Source organism: Sphaerodactylus townsendi, linkage group LG03 (assembly GCF_021028975.2).
Source record: "Sphaerodactylus townsendi isolate TG3544 linkage group LG03, MPM_Stown_v2.3, whole genome shotgun sequence".
NCBI lineage: Eukaryota > Metazoa > Chordata > Lepidosauria > Squamata > Sphaerodactylidae > Sphaerodactylus > Sphaerodactylus townsendi.
The window spans coordinates 139,127,635-139,150,351 of record NC_059427.1 but is presented as its reverse complement, the minus strand read 5'-3'; the positions used below and the strand labels follow the sequence as shown (position 1 = coordinate 139,150,351).

Genomic DNA, 22,717 nt, shown 5'->3' with positions numbered 1-22,717 from the left:
ATTGGAGGTAGAGTTACAGATCATGTCGCAATCTTGGTTATGGATATAAATCCTGAGGCAATCAACTGTATGGATATGGTGAGGCCTTTCCAGTGGGAGAGGATATTTGTGCAGTGGTGATATTTTGAGAATACCTCTGTTGTGATTTTTCCATGTTTGTGGATATGCATCCAGTGTGTGGGCAGCCTTGGTAGATCCAATAGTGTGTAGTTGAGACGGTCCAGCAGGGAAAACTGATCTTTAGCTAGCTAGCTATGGGCACTGTAAATCCTGTCAAGAGTCTGTAGTACTTGCTTCATTGATGTAGAGCTGGATAGCTGTTGGTGTAGACATGGACTGTGTCCTTCTGAATGCCAGGTACCACTAGTAGCTGGTGGTGATTTATGTGTGAATTTAAGTCAGTGGTTGGTAATTCAGGCTTCAGTCAGAGTTTGGAGACTACAGATTCCCACAAAGTATGCTTCTGAGTTCCTTGTAAGAGCAGCTTTGGATATCATGAAAAGAAACCCAGCCAGCCTGTCCTAGTTGTCTTATCTGGAGAAAAGCTGCACGAACTGTAAAGGAGCGTCTTCTGTCAAGTTTATAGTCATTCTGAAGCATCAAATCTCTTTAAGCCCCCTCTGCTCAAGGTGAATAAAGACAATAAGGATAGACAGCTGCAATAGTGGCTCATACTCTCTGGTAGGGTAAGTGACAAATAAATACCAAGGGGAGAATGAGCTCTATGGCTTCTCAAGGAAGAAGAAATAAGCCTGAGTAAAATAATCGGGCATCCTCAGTGTGACTAGTCAGTACATGGCAAAGCATATCATCTGTGTTGCTTGGTTAGCTTGATTCAGACTGACACACACATCTGGGTTTACTTGAAGGGAGAGGATTAAACTTACCATATTTATTTATTATTAAAAATTGATAACCTGCCTTTCCTTGTGGTTCAAGATGACGGAAAAATGAAGCTTAGGATGATGTTTAAGATAAAGTTTAGGGCAGGAATGGGCAGATGCAGCATTAAAAAACTATATGAAGAGAACTTCAGGACTAGTTCTTCACAGACATGGAGGGCACACAGTAGTTGTCAAAAGAAATCATTAATGAAGTGCTGGACCATATAGAGACATTTTATTAATCTCTCTACTATGGTAATGGATTGAGATGAAGAAACCCACCAACCAAAACCCATCTCTGGTTTGTTTTTGACTCTCCTACCTATTTTTTTTAATTCTTGGACTTGCACACTCTTTCATGTCCTTCCCTTGAGTGTGTAGCTGCAACTGGTGGTATCCTGGTTTTCAAATCTTGGATCTGGCTCCAGTTGATCTAATTCTAGTTGGTCAGAGGTACCTTTACAGATCGGAGTTCATTTCTTTCCCAGCAACCAGGATTACAATCCTGGATTCTGGAAACCAAACTAACTTTGCTTTGTTGAGGCATCTGCATGTGGACAATATAGCAGTATGGCAACTTGGAGTTCAATTGAGGACTTCTGAAGCAGGAAGTCTTCAATCATATCACAAGCACAGCAGCAGTGGGAAGTGGAGTGTGGAAGCACATTCAAGGCAGGATCTGAGGCTCGTTCATGTCACAAACAAATGATGATTTGTTTATGATGCTAATCTAAATATTGAAGTTTCCCTGAGCATATAGGATCAGGTGGGTAGCCAAGCTGGTCTCCAGAAGAAGAACTAGATTCACATCCAGTAGCACCATAAAAACCAGCAACAGAATAAGCTTTTGAGAGTCATAGCTCCCTTTTCAGGTATCTAACAAAAAGAGAGCTTTGAAAACTTATACCCTGGAGTTCTTGTTGATCCTTAAGATGCTATTGGACTCAAATCCTGCACCGCTCGTCTAAATCTATTGATGTTGTGGGTTGAGAAGGGTTAACTCTATTTAGGTCATTGCAAGTCATATTGAGTCTAAACTGGTCCTAAAGTACCTGGTAAAAGGCAGAAAGACCATCCTTTTCTTCTAGCTTCCTGCATGCTTAGAACATCAGGGCATAATTTACAGGTTCCAATAAACTATGGTTTGCGGTTATGCAAAAGGTTGGAGGATTTTCATAGCCAGGCACTATTTCCCATTTTCCCTTCCCTTGCATTTGGGCCCATCTCATTAAATCATAGTTTGTCATTTTATCTAAACCCTCTTCCCTACAAATCAGAATAAAACAAGAGTTTGAAATTCTGATCTAGATAGAACAACCAGAATTTGTAGATTGGAGGAAACAACAGATAGCAAAAATAGGTGACTTTTGAAACATAATGGTGGAAGGGAGAGAACATGCCCCAGGATTTATGTAACAACAGATACGTCTGAACCTTTCCACTTGCCATGGGCCTGCTGATGTCTCCAGGCTGTGCTTAACTTCAGTAGGATTACTAGGGAAGTGTGTCACTATCTGTCCATGGGTCAGTCATTTTCAAACTTTGCCAAAATGAGTCTCCTAATTCAAACTTCTAAAGCATTCTGCATGACTATCAGAACTATCTGGTGCACCCACTCACCAAGGGCGATCGAGAGTCTTAGCAGTCATGAAGCCCTTGGGATGGACTGATTAGAGTCTTTAGGTTATGAGGAAGCAGCAGTAAACAGATGCAGGACAGGAGCAAGATGAAGTCTGCAACGCATCACAAAGGAAGACGTAAAGCACGCAACCAACCCAGAAAATCCGAAGACAGGAAATGTCGAGGTATACATGTTTGTAAGGAATAAATTATCAATCCAATAAATTCTAAACTAAATACGTAAATACCCTTTAATAAATATGTCATAAGTAATAACATAAAATACTAATGTTGTCAAATTTGTCAAGGAGAAGTTTGTGAGCCAGCAACTGTGCTTTCTTAGGAGGGTTCGTAGCTGCAGAGACACAGCCTGAAAAACCAAGGCTCGATCCATTGTGCAAGCAGGAAGAAGAAAGTCAGCAACTGCATTAACCCTCTGCTTGGTGGAGACTCCATTAGACCTTTCAGTTCTCCACCCAATTAGCTGATAGAGTCAACAGCTGCTTTTATAAGAAAACTTTGCATGCAGGAAAGAATGAGGAATGAGGAAAGAATGAACAGTACTCATCTGTGCATGAGAGTCTTCTTTCTGGATGGTTAAGCGATTGCCTGCCTGTGGTCTGCAGGGACCCTCCAGGTGGTCTGCTACATTAGCCCAGGTAAATGGCCAAAGAAGCTCAGCTTGGGACTGGCTGATGGCATCTGTCGCCTCCTTCCAGCCTGCCACAAGCTGGGAATGAGCTGAGCCCAACCATGACAGGCCAGAGGCAAAAAGGGAACATGTGTCACCTTCCCATGCTGCTGTTGTCTAGGAGCAAGGAAAGCCCCAGAGGCACTGCCAGCACCAGAGGCTTGGGCTAGGCTAACAGTGGTTCAAATCTGAGAGGTGCTCATGGGTGCTGGCGGAACATGTGGCCTCCTACCACCCCACTCCTCACTGACAGCAAGCCAAGCCCAGTGGTGTTTCTGGTAGTGATGGGTTTTTACCTGGATCAGGTAGTCAGAAGTGCAGGGAAAATAACAGTGGGGTGGGGGTGAGGAAGATGGTAACTGTAATGGTGGGGGTACATGGGGTGGGCACAAGACAGAACAGATCAAAGAGAGAAGCAGGGGTGGGGAGAGAATACAGCAGAGAAGGAATGAAAGAGCCAGAAGCAGAGGCAGAATCTGATAAATTCAACACATTTCTAGGCTTAAAAAACAAGACTGCAGTAAGTAAATGACTTGGACTGAACATTGTTCTAAGTCCAGTGGTTGGTGTTGAGGTCCCAGCGCACCACTTAAGCTGAGCGGTTCATGATACTAACATGTTTCAGAACACTGCCATGCAGTAAACAAGTCTCAGTTGGATCTGGGTGGAAGGCTAACTTCTCAGGAAAATTAATGACACTCTTGTGCCACTCTGGCTGCAGTACCAGTCTCCCTGCACATGCAAATAAGCCCCGCTGGGTTGTGTACATGCATCTTGGTGAAGTTAATGGCAGGAAGTCTTAGCCCAGGAGGATCTCATTGGGAAGGTTTTCTTTGCTACCTAAAAAGTGACTGGCAGCTATTATGGTGATGAATGTACATGTATGTTTCAGAATGCACAAATGTACAGATTTCGAGACTGACTTTGAAGAATTTGGAAGGGCGGGGTACAGAAAGCAAAGGATCCTGGAGGGATTTGGGGTTTGTTTTTGGCTGTCAAGTCAAAGTTGACTAATAGCGACCCTTCTTCCTGCTTCTGTGTAGAAACTCTGGACTTCTTTTGTGATCTCTCATTCAAGGATTAACCGGGGCTGACCTGCTTGGTTTCCAAGGCTGGGCTAGCCTGCACTACAAAGAACTGAATTTTAGATTTTTCTAAAATGAATCAAACTGTGTTTTGGCAAAGATATAAAGTGGGGAGAAATTCCCTGTGATGGATTGGGATGGTTTTTCATTTTTGCATCTAGGCGACACGTACAAAAAATACAAAAGCCTTCTGAAATTTTGCAGAAACAAAGTTCTTATTTTCTGGTTAACTTTTGATCTGAAAAACTTCACAATTACTTGAAAAGAACTTAGGTTTCAGCGCTAGTTTTCTTCACAGTCAAATCTTAGCAAGCTGGGGGCTATTGGGAACTTATGATCCAGCCAGGAAGATGCCTTTCGACACTAGGAAACCCTTCCAGTTGGTGGGAGAAAGGGGCCTTCACATTCTCTAAGGCACTCTTGCCTTAAGTTTCACATATTCTGTGTGCTTATGCATTCATAATAGGTCCTGCAGACATACATATGTATCATCAAGTCACAACTGACTTATGGCAAAGCCAGCAATGGGTTTTCAAGGCAAGTGAGAAGCAGAGGTGGTTTGTCATTGTCTTCCTCTGCAGAGTTGTCCTGGGTGGTCTCTCATCCAAGTACCAACCCTGCTTAGCTTTCAAGATCTGACTATATCATGCCACCTTCCCTCCTCAGAATAAGTCTTGAGGGTTGTCTTTTAAAACAGTCATGGTTCAAATTGAGTATTGTTCTTGGCAGCTCATCTCACTTCCAGTGTACAGAGAAAGTCCTAATCACTCCCATATGAAGAGCAGGAATGTCCCAAGTACCTCCTTGCCCTGAAATGTGAATTGGGTCTTTCCTTACAATGCTTACCCAGTTCATGTCAAGAATTCACCTCTTATGGTCAACACATTCTCCTTCCCTGAACTCTTTCCTCCTTTCCAAGAGATACGGTTTGCTGACAGACAAGGGCTTCCATCTACCCAGTGCCAGAACAGGGCAAACCCATATGACAGAATCTCAGAATTCTGGCTCTCTCTCCAAATTAAACATCACCACTGCCAAAGATTTCAGTGCCCAACAATTTACCCGTGGCATTTGTCGAAGGGAAGTCAGGATCATCCATCTATAGCGGAGCATATAACACAAATATCTTCAGGCAGTGCCAAGAGAGTTTTATCTCCAGACCCAGAAGCCGGGCGCTAAAGCTTAGCTATCGCTTGGCTGCGTCTAGCACAGAGACAGAGAAAACTCTCTGGCGAGTTTGGTCTCTTCCTTGCATCTAATCTTTTTCCATCTCAGTGAGTCTCTCTCTCTCTCTATCTCCCCTGTCCAGCATTCCACTCCCTCTGTACGCAGAGTGTCCAGTCCTGTCTCTCTGCATCTCTCGGTCCCTAATCTCTCATACCACATCTGTTTACGGACGGTGCCTCCTCCTCTTTCCTTCCGCTGTTTCCCCAGTCTCCAGAGATGTGCTTTCATGATAGGCAGGGATCCTTGCAGGAGGCTGGGGAGGGGGAGATAGCACCGGAATCCCTTCTTCTCATCTCTGCTACACACACACACCCCTCCCAGCTTCACTGTAATGAGATGTCAGCTGCAGAAAATCCAGCCTGAGCCAGCGAGACAAACGACAAAACAGAGAAACATAAACAGACACGCAGACGCTCGGTGTATCAGTGGAATATAATTTCCAGTCAGTCACTTGAAGCTTTCTCATCCTCTCCCCCTGCCTGGACTCTGCGCCGTGTGGCGTTTGCTTCATGCTACGCCGATATACAGATCTGACACACACAATAGCGTCTCTATGATAGGTGTTGCTCCCTTTCGTGTTAGGTTCGGCAGGAAATTATATGGTAACAATTCTGCTTTGCTGGAAAGTTGATTGATCGGTGCCACCAGAGGAGATGATGTCATTTGCTGGAAAGCAAGGGGCTCCGGTTGGGGGGTTCAGCAAGCATCCTTTTTAGCTCGGAGGCCTTTGCAGTCAATGCAGTCAATCTTTCCCCCTTCCATGCCTAGCTGTGATCAATGTTCTAAAGAAAAACAGGAAAAGAGGCAGCCTGAAACACTCCCAACCCTGAGCTTGTGGATCAAAGGGATCCCCTTGCTTGTTTCTGTTCTTTGAACATTACGACAGATACTGTTAGGCCAGTTTTTTGGGGGATATGGCTTTGTTTTTTTCCTGATTCCCCCTTTTCAGTTACCAATTTTTAACTAGAGTTGTTGCTTATTTTAAAGACTTAGCATGGACTTGAGTTGATTAACCCATTCATTTCTGAAATCTGCATACAACTGTAAATGAGGGGGAAAGTCCTTTTTTAAGAAAAAGCTGTTTTCTTTGTTTTCAATATGATGTGCATCAGTGAAAATACAACCAATTAATTGAATGAATGTTGCAGTCAAAATTCTAACTTGGTGCATTTCTTTAAAAAGCGATTCCGAGTGTGAATATATTACAACTGGCATTGCTCGTGAGGGTGCCTTCCACATGCTCTCAGGCACAGCTGCCTCTTTTAAGACAGTGCTTTTAACGTAATGCTTAAACTTGAAAAAAACTGAAAATCCGCTGTTGTAATTTGTCATAGGCAGTTCCTTTTTTATATATCAATGAAAATATAACCGGTTAATTGACTGAATGTTGCATACTTGAAGTTGGTTAATTTGTTTAAAAAGAGATGCTCAAGGCCATACAAGATATCCTTATTTTTTACAGAATTGGGGCCCAGCTCAGGCTCCCTGTAGCTACACAGCAGCTGCAGGGAATGGTTATTTAAAAATGTGGTGGTGGAAAGTGGCATCAAGTCACAGCTGACTTATGATGACCCCTTAGGGTTTTCATGGCAAGAGACATTCAGAGGTGGTTTGCCATTGCTTGCCTCCACATCATGAGTCTGGTATTCCTTGGTGGTCTCCCATCTAAATACCAGCCAGGGATGAACCTGCTTAGCTTCTGAGAACTGACATGATTGGACTTGTTTGGTCATGTGCATTCAGGTCATACCTGTTCATTTGTATTCATATTCATAAAAATCAAAGAAATCACACATAAAAGGGGAATTCTTCAACAGGAGCGCGGCTCTGAAAGGAGAACCCCAAGACAGATTTATATCATGATGTGAAATTAGCATGTAATGTAATTCTTAAAGGTTGGGTTTATAATTGTGTTGTGTGCTATACTTTTGGATAAGGCTTCTGTTTTGGTGTAATCCTTCTCTATTCCATAAATTCCTGTCATGATCACAGCAAAAAGCCCTTTACTTAAAAGTGTTGTACGGTCTGAACCATCTAAAGTTAACATGCATTGAATCCTATCTCTATCATGGCTTGGCGGCATGGCCCGGTGCCTTCCATTCTGTAGTACGAGACTTAGGTTTTCTTCTGCCCATTGGAGGGTGCATATCTGAATTTCAAAAGAAAATTATTTTGTGTTTCATAGATCACAACAAAGCTTTTCACTGTGTGGATCATGAAAAGCTGCGGCTGGTTTTAAAGGAAATGGGTGTGCCACAGCATCTGATTGTTTTGATGCATAACCTGTACACTGGACAAGGGGCCGCTGGTAGGACAGAACATGGAGAAACAGAATGGTTTCCAGCTGGCAAAGATGTCAGACAAGGATGTATTTTATCTTCCTACCTCTTCAATTTATATGCAGAACATATCATAAGAAAAGCTGGATTAGAAGGGAAGTGTGAAAATTGTGGGGCCGGGGGGAGGAACAGTAACATTTTGAGATGTGCCAATGATGCCACTTTACTGGCAGAAAACAGCAAAGATTTGAGATGACTACTGGGGAAATTTAAAGCAGAAACTGCCAAAGCAAGACTACAGCTGAACATCAAGAAGACAAAAGTAATGACTACTGGGGAATTACTCAACTTTAATGTTGACAGTGAGGAAATTGAAATTGTTCAAGACTTTCTATTCCTGGGCTGCATCATCAACAACCAGGGAGACTGCATCAAAGAAATCAGAAGGCGATTAGGAAGCACAGCCACGGAGACGCTTCTTGAGTGTCAGGATGTGTCACTAGCAACCAAGATCAGGTCAATTCATGCCATACTACCTGTTACTATATATGGGTGTAAAAGTTGGACAATAAAGAAAGCTGACAGGAAGAAAACAGATTCCTTTGAAATGTGGTTTTGGGGAAAAGTTTTCTGAATACCATGAATTGCCACAAAGATAAATAAGTGGGCACTAGATCAAATCAAGCCTTAACTGTCCCTAGAAGCTGAAATGACTAAACTTAGGCTATTATGCTTTGGTCACATCATGAGAAGGAAGGCACGAGTCGCTAGAAAAGACAGAAATTCTAGGAAAAGCTGAAGGCAGGAGGAAAACAGGAAGATCCAACATGCGATGGATTGACTCTATTAAGGAAGCCACAGCCATCAGTTTGCAGGACTTGAGCAAGACTGTTAACGATAGGACGTTTTGGAGGACATTAATTCATAGAGTTGCCATGAGTCAAAAGTGACTTAATGGCACTTTACCCACACATATATATTTTTTGCCAAGCATGACCCATGTTGAGTCCAAAGTGTGCAACTAGGAGGCTTTATTATATGTTATTGTAAATATGGACATACACATGTGCCTGAGGATTCTTTTCACTGAAAGATCAGGCAAGAGTTCTGGACAGACGTTCCAGAAAGTAGGACTGATTTTCTATTCTAATCCATCAACTCAACCAATCAATTCGCTACTCCGGTTAGGTGCACGAGTCCTGCTCTCGTTCAGAAGCAGAATGCAGCTCCAACACAGAAAGGTGCTGACTGAACAAAGATTCTAGATCGGTGGTCTTCAATTGATGGGGTGGGACATTCAGGTGGGCCAGGAAACACCCCCCCCCTTTTTGGAACCCTTTAGAAATGTCTGCTGATAATACAGATGCACAGACAGCAAAGGCATTATAGCTTCTACCTCTCTTTGCATGCATGGTGAGGAGCAACAGAACAACAAGGCAAGGTTGCTCCATGGTAGACAGGATTCCTTTTTAGCATAGGTAGATCAGACTCCCCCTGCTCAAAACAGCTCTTACTTGCCTTCTCTCTCTTCTTCCTGCTTGCCCCCTCCCCACATCCATATGAATTGATCTGCTGTGCATTCTTGCTTGCAGTGTAGAACACCCTCTCCTTCAGAAAGCTGGTTCTAAGGTGCAAGTATTGCACAGCTGGAAGTGGGTTTTTGCAGAGGTTGGGTGTCTCTGAACCTGCAGATGCTCGCTTTATACTTCTTGTCCTTGCCTCTCTTGGTCTGTTTCCGATGTTTTTCATCTTGCTTCATATCTTTGCTCTGACTTCCTCTTTTGGGGAAGAGGTTCTATAGTAGATTCTCCACTTAGCATGCAAAAGGTCCGAGGCTCAAAATCCTTCTATCTCCAGTTTAAAAAGTCAGATAGTGATGATGTGAACGACCTGTACCTGAGACTTTTGAGAGCTATTTCTGGTCAGAGTCAACAGTGCTGAACTTGATAGACTAATGCGTAACTTCATGTTATCTTCCTGTTATGTGATTCTGATGTCAGTAGGTCCCAAGCTACCACCTGGGAATTGAAGGAGGATCCTATGTGTGGAACGGCTGCTACAAATTGCTTCCTGAGAGGTCTTGAATAAGTGAGTGTGCACTGTACAGTGTCTTCCTCACTCTTCACATGGTCATATAGTTTAGAGTGTAGGGAAAGCAAAGCTCCCAATAACAGTTTTAGCATAAACTCATTCACTGTTAACGGGACTGAACTGGCAGACTTTTTTCCCCACTGGTACTACCACTGCCTCTGGTTGAGTCAACAACAGTTACAACTCACTTCATCCTGGTCTGGATGGCCCAGGGTGGTCTGATCTCATCAGAGCTTGGAAGCCAACCAGGGTCAATCCTGGTTAGTGTTTGGATGAGACAACACTAAGGAAGTCAGGGTTGCTATGCAGGGGCAGGCAATGGCAAACCACCTCTGTTCATCTCTTGCCCTGAAAACTCTATGGGATTGCCATAAGTTGGCACTTTCTACTACCACAGCTCATTTTAGTGGTGGTTACCCTAATGGAGCTTATCTGGATCCATCACAGTACTTGAAGTAGCTGAGTTCCATCAGCATGCTATCTAGTGTTGGCCATAATAAATATAAAACATTTAAAGGGAAGATGCAATTTCCTAAATATATACAGATCTAAGAAGCATCCTTGCTGGACTGTGGAATGTTCTGTATTCATCAGTGGCCCACCAGATGCCTCTTGGAAGCTTAAAGGCGGGTTATAAAGGCTCCAGCCTTCTCTGTGTTTTCCTCAATATCTGGTGTTTAAAGATATAGTATGGTATAGTGATTAGACTGCTGAGATACCCAGGTTCAAACCACTGCTGTGCAAGCTTGCTGGGTAACCTTGGTCCAGTCGCACACTCTCAACCTAGGTCACCTCACACAGTTTTTGAATAAAATGGAGAAGAGGAGAACCTGTCAGTACCGTTGCCAGGAGGCAACACCAGGTAAAGGTCCTGGCTTCTATTCCCTGTTGTTGGTCCTCTAGAGGAACTGATTAGCCCCTGTGTAGGACTAGATTCTGGTCTGATGCAGCAGGGCTTTTCTTATGTCCTTAACAACTTTGTGAGCTGCATTAGATCCTCACTGAAGAAAAAAGCAGGATCTAACTTTCTAAATAAACAAATAACTATTCTGAGGGATTCTGAGGTCTCTGAACAGGAAGGTTCTATTGACTCTGTGTGCATTCGAGGAATGCCAGTGGAAGCTGGGCCTAGCACGTGAAGTGACCCTTAGCAGAGTGGCATGGTTTGTCAGATGTTATCCCCTTTGCTGGGTGGAATGGAATTATTTTGGGAACATTTTTAAAAGGGCCTGTCTATAGTGATGGGGAGTTGTAACAGGAGGTTATTGCTGAAGTTAGGATTATGTCGCATCCCTGCCTTTCTTCTCAGACTGAACCAAATTCATTGAGTGCTGATGGGGCAACCCCCATTGTTTCCTCTAACTCTAAGAGGGTGGTTTAATTAACTTGCCCTTTTTTCTATTGGGAAGTAACTTGAGATGCATTTCAAATTAATTACACTTGTCAATAACAACATCTAAACCCTGTGTGTGTAAAAGGATCAGTAGGAGCTTTTAGCCTCTTACCTGAAAAGCTGAAACATTATACCACAACTTTAGATACTGTGCAGTTTGTAAGCGCGTTAGAAACATTTTCTAATGCCCCAGCCAGAAACCTCAGCACTGTATTGCTTCAACCCATCTTTGCTTATGGAGATGACCAGCAGCTCTTTAGTAGAATGAATTTGGTCAGAGGGGGCATAGAGGTGAAATGCCCTGCATATTTACTACTAGAGCACCATAGGTAACAGATACATACCCGGTCATGGAAGTAGCTGATGATTAACCAATGGTCCCTGTCACTCTGAGTCACCATAGGTGGCAAGAGCTTACAGGGAGACAGACACAACAGCATTGTGGCCTCAAAACTGAACAGTACAACATGTTGGTCACTGCTAGTGGTCAGCATTGTTGAATGTTTGCTGAGGCCCAAGAAAGGGCAAGAAGCCAAGGTCAGTAACTCCATCCCCACAATTTTGGGGATAAATGGGAAGACTAGGAGCCATAGAAGAGAGATTGCTTCCAAAATGTCTCAGATATCTCCCACACAGTCAGTGATTCTAGTATTGGACTTTTTACTTCCTAGCTAGCACCCTGGAAGATCAACAGCCACACAAATTTGTGTTGCAACTAGGGTTGCCAACAGGGCTGGAGAAAATGTCCTGTTCCTTTAAAGGAGGCCTCTATTAAAGAGACAGGACATATTATTTCCTTTCGGCAGCTGGCAAATTTACCTGCCTCCAGCCTTTTCAGGAATTGTGCGCAATCACAGAGGATTCTGGGAAAGCAGGTGGCCACAAGAGCAAGTTGTGCCATGGAAAGGAGAGAGAGACTATGCCTAGCATCATGCAATGCTGTCTCTCGGAGGATTCAGGAGACTTAGCTTGAAGAAGAGGAGTTTGGATTTATATCCCCCCTTTCTCTGCTGCAAGGAGACTCAAGGGGGCTTACAATCTCCTTTCCCTCCCCCCCCCCCCACAACAAACACCCTGTGAGGTGGGTGGGGCTGAGAGAGCTCTGAAGAACTGCGACCAGCCCAAGGTCACCCACCTGGCATGTATTGCACAAGCTAATCTGGTTTACCAGATAAGCCTCCACAGTTCAAGTGGCAGAGTGAGGAATCAAACCCGGTTCTCCAGATAAGAGCGCACCTGCTCTTAACCACCACACCACGCTGGCTCTTGTTACTCTTTCACTGATTAAGAGTCTCTTGTCCTCCTCCTATCATCCTTGGAGCCAGCTGTGTAACATTTGTGTTTCTTGAGAAGGTCTATATTTTCTTACCACTCATGTTTATTTGGAAGTCCTATGGAGTTCAGGGGGCGGGGGTTATTTCCTAGTAATTGAGTTTAGGATTACAGCTGTGCCCCTGAATCCTATGCATATTTACTCAGAGGTAAGTCTAACTGTGTCCAACAGGCCTTAATCCCTAGGAAATACGCATGGCATTATTGCATTTTGGTGAATCATTCTGTTTTGATTGCTGCGTTTTAATTTTAACAGTCTCAAAGATTTTATGAAGAATCGAGGTCTCAGAAGGTAAACAGTGTCAGAAAGTATTGTCGAAGGCTTACGTGGCCGGAATCAAGTGGCTGTTGTGGGTTTTCCAGGCTGTGTGGTTGGGGTCTGGTAATTTTTTGCTCCTGAGTTTTGCCTGCATCTATGACTGACATCTTCAGAGGCATGATGAGGCGAAAGTGTATTTTTGTGGGACAGGGAGAAAACACTTCTCACTGTGACACGCCTCTGAAGATGCCAGCCTTAGATGCAGGCAAAATGTTAGGAGAAAGAACTAGCAGACCATGGCAGCACAGCCCAGAAAACCCACAACAGCTCTGAAGTGTGCTATAAATGTGGTTAAGAATGTAAGTTCTGTAAGTGTGGTTATTGGAAAATATCCATTACAGCCATGAGTTCTGGAAACTCATTTTTGTTGTGTTTCTCAAAGGGATGCTTCTTTGCTATTGAGGTTAAACACCTGTCCTAATCGGCTAATGTTGGTTGCCAAGATCACACATACATTCTAAAGAATTTTTATTATCAATTGGAGGAACAAAGAAGGAACCCCCCCCATCAATGAAACAAACAGGTCTCCACTCAAATAGTTCTGAATAAGGTAGTTAAAAATGTGTGGGTGGGTGGGAGCTATTCTCAAATGCTTACCAATCTATGGGGGAAAATGATGAGGGGATATAATGTGCTTTGGGTAGAGTGCTTGTGTTCACAGGTGGCACAGAAATTGCTGTAAGGCTGAAATGTGGCTGTAAATCCTCCTGCCTGCACAGCCGTAAATCGATTTAAAGATCTGATACAAGCACATTTAAAGCTGCATTCCAGTCTTTTACACATGCCCCTCAAGAGCCACAGAGAAAGGCTGGTTCCAGGACTGAGTGTGAAATCCCTCTCAGGTTGCAGAATGCCAAATATAATACCTGATTGGCAGAGTCTGTCCCTGAGAGTTCTTTTGCAGCTGGACTGTAAACTTGTGTTGCAGAGAGGGCTGGTGAACCAGCAGAAAGTTCCTGGGCTCCTTGTTCTCGCTGTTTGGCTTAATCCTTACAAGCCAGTTGGGATGATTTAATGGATTTGATTAGGAAAAGCTGCCTCTGTGCTATATTTATGCTTCTCTCTGGATTCCCCTTGCAGACTCATGCAGGCGCCTGGCTTGCGTGCACAATGTGCTGCGGAAAAGCTTTCGCCCGGGTTGCATATCAAACACGTTTCCCTTCCCTGGATTTCCCAGCAGGCTGCTGCTTCCCGCTGAAATACTTGGCTGTGTCTCCTTGTGCATGGGCTTCCTGGGGTTTTTGCTGGGTGGGTGTGTAAATGTGGAATCACATTTCCTTTGCGAAAAAGGCTACCGCTCAACAGGCATGCCTCCCCAGGTGGCTGAATCTCTCCCGGTCCTTCTTTTCATTCATTCGGCTCTGTCTCCACGTCACTGCTTTATCGCTCTTATTCATGCTGAAGCCAGCTCTTAGGAAGACTTCTTTGCCCAGAGTGTTTCTGAGACACACAGTAGCTAGAGACCGAAGGACAGTCTGGCCTCCCCTGCCACACTATCCTCCCTCTCCCCTCTTTGGGGCAGAAGCGGAGTGTTACTTAGAGCTGTTCTGCCATGTCATAATTTATCCACCCTATCATCTTCAAATGAGCCCGGGGGCCTACATTTCCAGAAGCATGACATCTAGTTTAGCCTTGAATATTAACGTCATTCGAAATAATAATAATGACAATAAAGGAGACAAGCAGCTTTTGATTGCTCTCTCCCTTCACAATGCAGGAAAGATTTCTTTTGTTGTAATTGAAGTAGAAGATGGCACAAATGGCCAAAGGCTTTAAAATATTTTTTAAAATCCCCTTAAAGGTTAATTTCTGCTGCCTCCTCCTTGCTTGGATGACTTCCACTAATGCTGCACCAAGTGCCACAAGCATCATGCTGCACGGGTAGTTGTAGCTGCCACAGTATGTGTGTTTGTGAGGGAGGAGGTAGGCTGATTCACACTAGTGGCGTTTGCAGAATCTGTTCCCTTCCTGTAAAGTTGCCAACCTCCTGTTGGGACCTGGAGATCTCCTGGAATAGCAACTGAACCTCCAGATTACAGATATTGATTCCCTGGAGGAAGTGACTTCTCTAGTGGGTAAACTCTGTTGAATCATGCCTTGCTGGCCCCTTCCGCACATGCAGAATAATACACTTTCAATCCACTTTCACAATTGTTTGCAAGTGCATTTTGCTATTTCGCACAGTTAAATCCAGCTGCAAAGTACATTGAAAGTGGGTTGAAAATGCATTATTGTACATGTGCGGAAGGGGCCGCTGTGGTTCTTCCTCTTCCCTCCCCATTCCAAATCACACTCTTCCCAGACTCTATTCCCAAATCTCCAGGAATGTCCCAACCCTGAGTTGGCAGTACTACCCCCAGTGAGATCTGGAAAGTATTTACAAATCTCTATGGCCAACATCAACTTTCCCTTGAGCTGCACTCTGAAGCAACATGAAGATTTTCCTGCTATGCTACAGATCCATGTTTGGAAGTGTTTTGCCAGCTAAATGGGTGCATTTCTTGCTGCTGAAATTCACTGTTAGAGGGCAACGAGCTCGGAAGGCTTTAAAACATAGGTGTCAAACTCGCAGCCCTCCAGATGTTATGGACTACAGTTCCCATCAGCCCCCTGCCAGCATCATGCTGGCAGGGGATGATGGGAACTGTAGTCCATAGCATCTGGAGGGCCGTGAGTTTGACACCTGTGCTTTAAAAGGTGTTAGAATCAGGGAGGAGAGGTCGGTCAGTGGCTGTAGCTGAGGTAATTAAAGTGAACCTTCACGGCCAGAGGTGGTACACTTCCCAATAGCAGAGATAGGAGTCAATGCCAAAGGAAGGTTTTGGCCTCAGTGCCTTGTTCATTGTTATTAGGGTTGCCAATTCTGGGTTGAGAAACTTTCAGAGATATGGGGGTGGAGCCTCCCCTGTGGCTGAACTTCACCCTGTCGTGCTTTTAATTTATTCTGCCAGGGGTGTTTCTATAGAAAACAGCACCCAGAGCACTGAAAACCCTTCTTCTCCCTCCATCCCCTGCAGCCTGGCCTGGCTGGGTCCAGCGTTCAACTGTGTATGCCACTTCCCAAGTCCATATGGACTTCAGAGGCAGCACATACAGCTTAATGCTGGATCTGGCCAGACCAAGCCCACAGTTGAAAGCTGAACCTGGACGCAGTTTAAAGCTAGACCAGACCAGGTTGAGCCCAGCATCGAACTGTGATCCACCTTCAAAGTCCACATGCCTCCAAAGTCCACATGGACTTGGGAGGCAAAGCCCACAATTTAAAGCTGGACCTTTCCAGGGCATAGAAGAGTTTTTGGCGAAGGTGGTTGGGCAGGGGATTGGGGCTGAGGGCTCCCCACTTCATGTGGCACCAGGACACACATCCTGGCTGCCCTACTCTACTACACCCCTGAGTTCTGCTCCATCATTCAGCTGGGGAGGACAAGGTTGGGGAAAAGAGGGACTTGCCATAGAATTCACTCTCTGTTTTCTCAATTTGTAATTCTGGGAGATCTCCAGGCCCCCATCTGGAGGATGACAGACCAGTTATTTATATTGTGCAATTTATACCACTGTTATTTATATTCCCCAGTGGGGACCCAAAGTTACCTTCTTACACTATCATTCTCCTCTCCTCCATTTTATCTCCCCCCAAACCCAGTAAGGTAGGTGGTTCAGGGTCACCCAGTGAGCTTCCATGGCACAGCGGGGATCTGAGACTAGGACTAGACCAGGTAGCTCTGGGTTGGGAAATACTTGGAGAGTTGGGGGGCGGGTGGATCCTGGGGATGTGGGGTTCGGGGAGGGGAGGAACCTCCGTGGGGTATAATGCCCTAGTGTTCACTTTCTACAGCAGTTATTTTCTCTAAGGAAACTGACCTCTGTAACTTGGAGACCAGTTGCAATCCTGGGAGATTTATGGCCACCGCCTGATCTTAACATGAGCTTAAATAAGTGAAGCTTTTCCTGGCAGAAAAATTCTACGTGCTAAAATGTTCCATGTGTTGTATAGCTGTTGAAGGTGGACGAACAAGGCCTATGATCAGTTAGCAGCTCCATATTCAGAGACAGGGAGAAATCCCAATAAATGCGTGTGTCTCTTCCACCAACTTGTCCTGGGGCGGGGGGGGGGGTGCGGAGAGAGGGCAGGGTGTAGAGCAACTAGAGGACTCCTTCCAATCAAAGAACCAGGTAGGAATGAGTTAAACCTCCCTCAGTGCCATGGCTCAAACTCTGCCATACTAATACGGGGGCGGGGGGGGGGGGGAGGAGGGGGCAAATAATAAATCTGGAGTTCCATTCACAGAACTGTTGCCTCCTGCATAGGCTGGCTCAAGTAAGATAGCAGGAGCCTGTCTGCCCAAAATGTAAACACTATTTAAAAATGGGCTGATGAGTGGATTTGTTACTGTAATCTGATGCAACCATTCTTCCTTTCCTGGCATTGCTCCACGGTAAAATATCCTTAATTGACTGAATCAAAAGGTGGCCAGCCTCGCAATAGTGCAAATAAATAAGTCATTAATAAAGTGCAGAGGTGAAAGTGGTGTTGGATGATCTGGCCAAGATCTTTTGAGCTATGCTAGGCTCTTCAACTGTAGGACAAAATTAAGCAAAAAGGAATGGTAAACAATCTTACATTCTATTAGCAAAGCTGGCCTGGTTGTTGGATACTTAAATCTGGTTAACAGATCTTTCTTCAAACCTGGAAAGAAAGGGCCCGAGGTTGCATAAAAATGTGAAATCTAAAGAAAATGCACTGGGGGATTTTAAACCAGTGAAAATGATAAAAGGAGCATCTGTAGCTTTAAGCAACTGATTACCTCAGTGGCTGTTGCTAGGCAACCACAGGTTTCAAGGCTTGGTTCTGGCAGTAAAAGGCAAGGGAAGGGGCTGGAGGCGGAGCCTATTTTGGCCTTTGAGAGAGAAAATGGGGCCAGGCCTGGGGCTGAGGATGCTGGTTCCAAGTTGAGGAATTCTGGGATATTTTGGGGCAGAGTCTAGGGAGGACAGTTTTGGGGAGAGGAGAAGTCTCAGCTGAATATAATGCCGTAGAGTCCACCCTCCAAAGCAGCCATTTTCTTCAGGGGGGTCAGCTCTCTATTGTCTAGAATTCTGTGATAATTCCAGGGATCTCCAGGTCCCACCTGGAGGCTGGTAATGGTAGGTCCGGAAGGAACCTCTGGGTGACTTGTTATCATCCCAGTTCCATGACTCAGCTAGGCCTGGCTGCTTGTTACTGTTCAACAGCAGTCATTCTATGAATGCCAGTGAGGTGTACCATTTAGAGCTTCAGAGTAGGCTTAGGTTTGAATCACCATCTTGTGGTGTAAGCTCACTTGGTGATTATGGGCCAGTCACATACTTTCACTGTAACCTACCTCACAGGATTGTTGTGCACATAAAAAACAAGAGAGAATAAAGTGATCTGGTTTAGTCACCACTGTGCAAAAAGGTGGGATATAAGCGAAGAAAATAAATAAATATAGCCGAAGATGGCAGAAAAAAGACAGGTTGGAGAATGGCTAATGAAAGAATGAGGCAGGAGAACGTGACGGGATGTGGGGTTGCCAGAGGGAGGGAAAGAGGAAATAGCGTGGGGAGGGGATTAATGGTGAAAGTGAGGTGGTCACCCATAAGTTCTTGAGGGTTCCTTACTGTGCAAGTGGGCCACAGTTTTCCTAGCTAGAGGCTGCTGGGTGGAAAAGTTGAAGACTGAGGCACAAATAAATGCTATTGGGTTGGTTATTGGGTGGGAAGGAGATCTCCAGGCCCTAAACAGGAGGAACCTGGAAAGGGGGAAGGGCTATGAGTAGATGTGCATCTAGGGAAAATGTAGCCCGGTGCAAAATCTGAGTTATCCATCTCCGCCCTCCCCCTGTATGGGCGGCCACTCTCCCCCACCACAACCAAACAACATTGTTTTGCACTTGTCTTGAAGTCAGTGTATGGACCGGGAGAGGGCCGGGGAGGATCAGTGTGGACTGTGGAGGGTGATTTTCCAAACCGCCCACCCCCCATGACTAAATGGCCACAGTCTGGGGACATTTGACCCCATATGCCCCCCTGGGCTATGAGGGCTTTCAGGAAAAGGGAAAGAGGAAATAGTGGGAAAGGAGAAATGAGATGTCTCCTCCAAGTTCTTCCCACTTGTTAAAAAAAGAAAAGAAAATCCAATTGGAGTACAAAATAATTTCTAATAATAAGACACATGCACCAAATGTAAAAATATACTAATAACAGAAATATGCAGATATTCAGAACTGAAAGAAACAAATTTAGCCAACCTCTAAAATGTAGTTTAAAAATAATCTTTATTTTGACTGCACATTTTCAGATTGGGGGTCTGTTTTCTGTTTATTTTTCTTATATTACTCTGCAAAGCTTCATTTTTAATGATAGCTCAGCGTAAGCACGGCTACTGCTAATAAAACCTATAATAAATTAGTAATAAAATCTAAGACGAAGTTCAGCTGCACATTAGCTCAGTTGTATAAATCTGTCTTTGGCAAAGCAAATGATTGCATTAATCATGATCTCTGTACACAACATGTTCAAAAGGCCATAATAAAAATATTTTTATGAATGTATCATGCATGCCAAAAAAAAATAGTGCTTGAGCCTGTGCAGAGTTATTTTTTTCAGTCATCACAGCAAAGCCACAACGCAAGCCTGGGCCAACATAGCCAGATTGGGAATGGTGGCACCCAACGGATCTTTTTCCATGCGTACGTTCATCAACCATTGCCAAGCACGGGAGGAAGGGATACATAGCTAAACATTTACCCCTCCTGTGACTCATCTTCCAGCAACCTGTCCCATGACATCACTTTTCCTCTCAGTTCAGGCTCCTCTACTAGAAAAGAGTTCAGGTGAAAGATAAACACCTGTGGGAGAGAATAAGGGAAGAAGAGTTCAGTATCACCTGCATACTCTTTGCGCTCTAATATTAGACCTCTTTCTTTATATTGGTCTGTGGCTGTAATAAAGATTCTGATTCTGACCTCTTGCTCTACAGATTGTTAGAGAATAACAGGATTGTTGTCATCGTCTCTAGTTGGCCCTTTAAGGGCTTTTCTCAGTCCCTAGCAAAGCAAAGGCACTGTTGTTTGGACGTTTCCTTCAAAGAAGCTCTTCTGTTTTGAGGAGGATCTCACATTTCCAGCAGTGTGTTTTCATTAGTCCTTTTCCTAGATAGAAAGGTTCTTGCAGGCTGGAGTGCCATCTGATATGGGGTTGTACGCGTTTGACACAGGCACCTAGCGGATAATGCTGGTGACGCTACTGACACAAACCACTAACCTTGACCTACTGTAAACTTGCCCCTGGGTGAAAAAGCAGTATCAAGATGTTACTTTTCTCACACATACAAACACTCAGAACACATTTCCAGGTGGGGCTAAGCCCTCCTTAACTCATTTGCAGGGGCAGGGGATAGAGCAGTGACATCTTCCAGACCCCAGGTTAAAGAAAATATCAATCATAGCCTTCAATTAGCCCTTTAACTGTATTTCAGCACCTTACCAGACTCCTAGTTACACTAGCAGGGGGACTTTTTTAGCCACATCCTGCCCAGTGTAGGAATACACATCATCCAGTGTGTTGTATAACCAAAGGAGAAGCTGCAATGGAGGCATTTGGGGCAGCTCGTCCCAGGCACCTCCACTGCAGTCACATGTTAGGGGTGGGGCCGGGGGGGGGGTGTCGAGAGCAGGGTGGGGCATGTCGGGGGCAGAAGGGGGAGTGTGGGTAGTTCATGTCCAGGGTGCAGTTTCCCCTCCCTTCGTCACTGTGTGTAAAATAGAGGAAGTCATCAACAACAGCCTCCTCCACTTAGCAGCAGCAGCAGCCCATGCCATGCAGGCTGTATGTTGTATTAGTCCCTTTGAATCACGACTGATAAATCACTCTCACTTTGGCCCCTTCCACACATGCAGACTAATCCACTTTCAATCCACTTTCTCAGTTGTTTGAAAGAGGATTTTGCTATTCCACTCAGTAAAATCCAGCTGCAAAGTGCATTGAAAATGAATTGAAAGTGCATTATTCTGCACTAGTGGAAGGGACCTTTGACTGAAATGGGGATAGGGACAATGCTATGAAGCCATGGTTTCCATAAACACTCAGAGCAAAATCTGACGTGACCAGGAATATTCATTACTAGGATCCCCCCCACCATTTGTTAAAAGCCAGAAAGCAGCCCTGTGAAGTCTCTGATGTTGGCTGGGGCTGTGGCGCCACAACAGTCCAATCCTTTCCCCACTCTTCAGTTTTCTTTAAATGTGAACCCCCTGCCTCCCAACCGCTCTTGGAAGAGCAGGGAAGGAGCTCTCCATTTCCCTCCCCGCTTCTTAAAACTGGAGAAGTGTTTCCCAAGTCCTGAACTTCTGGTGCTGCTAAATTTGTTCTCCCTGACTACGCCTGCTCCCTCCCTGTCTTTCACACATACAGACACTTCATTTACTTTTTTCTCTTTTTCCTCCTGTCCAGATGCTTTGATGAGTCTTTCCCCTGAGCTCATTCTGCTGACTCAGCCCATCAGAATTAACAGGCACGCAACCTCAGCAACTGCAGCGGGCCCCACGGTGGGGAGGGGGGAAGGAGAGGGAGGGAGGGAGAATGCAGGGGAATTCTCCTTGGGCTGCAAGCTTTGTGCAGCGAAGGCGGGGTGGCTTGTGGTAGCTTGCAGTGAACATGTGGTTGTGTAAAATACGACACCAACTACAAAATAAACCCAAAGAGTGGATAACGATTTTTTAAAAACACCATAACTGTAAAACCCACATTTAGGCAATAAATGAGATTTGTTAAAAATTATAATTAGCAGGGGGGAAAAATCTGGGAAAGGCCAACTGCATGGCAGCTTTTGAGCCAGCCGCCCTAGGCTGGGAAAACGGGGGGGGGGGGAGGGGGGCTTCTTCCGGAAGATCAGCATTTAAAAAAGGGGGGGGGGGAGGTTTTCTAAAGGCTCCGTGGATAGAGTTCATCTATTTGTACCTCCCACCCCTCCCTCCCAGACTGTGACAATCAGTATCTCCAGATGGGAAAAGAATACCCAAAGGACACCAAGGATTAGAGCAAAAACTGGATTGAGGCTTTTTTAAAAAAGTGATCTGTTTAAAGAGGCCTCCTGGTGCTCTTTGGCCCAGCTCAGATGCTTACCAGGCAGTGATGCAGTTTCCATGGTGAGTGCATGGGTGCATGTTTCCCATCCCCCATTCCTAACGTGATATATGCTGTAGGTGCTCCTGTTCAGGCCTGTAGGCAGACAGACCAGATTCATGCTCTTTCCCCTCCTCCAGGTTGGTTGGGAAGAAGGTTGTGCAAATCATGCATACACGCCTTTGGGTCTCTGCTGGAGTTCCGACATCACATATTGTGTTAAGTGTGCAGGCAAAGAGCCAGCGTGGTATAGTGGTTAAAAGCAGGTGGATTCTAATTTGGAGAACCGGGTTTGATTCCCTACTTCTCCACCTGAGTGGCAGTGGCAGAGGCCACTCCCACACATTCCTGCTGGGTGACCTTGGGCTAGTCACAGTTCTTTGGAACTCTCTCATCCCCACCTACCTCACAAGGTGTCTGTGGTGTGGAGAGAGGAAGGGAAAGGAGCTCGAAAGCCACCTTGAGTCCCCTTACAGAAGAGAAAGGAGGGATATAAATCCAAACTCTTCTTCTTCAGAGGGAAGAGCAGGTGTCCTTAGGAAGTACTTGAAGTGAGACTCCTCACCACCTACAATGGTATGACTGCTAGGTTAAGCCATCTGCGAGAATTCTGTTTGCAATATGTTATAACATAGTCTCTTTCCACACAGTA

General features: G+C 44.9%; 1 protein-coding gene across 1 annotated transcript in view; it reads left to right on the top strand.

Annotated features, from left to right (window-relative positions):
* The window catches only part of ASIC1 (acid sensing ion channel subunit 1), a 220,642-nt gene that overhangs the window by 9,663 nt on the left and 188,262 nt on the right, over positions 1-22,717 (top strand). The window lies entirely within an intron of this gene.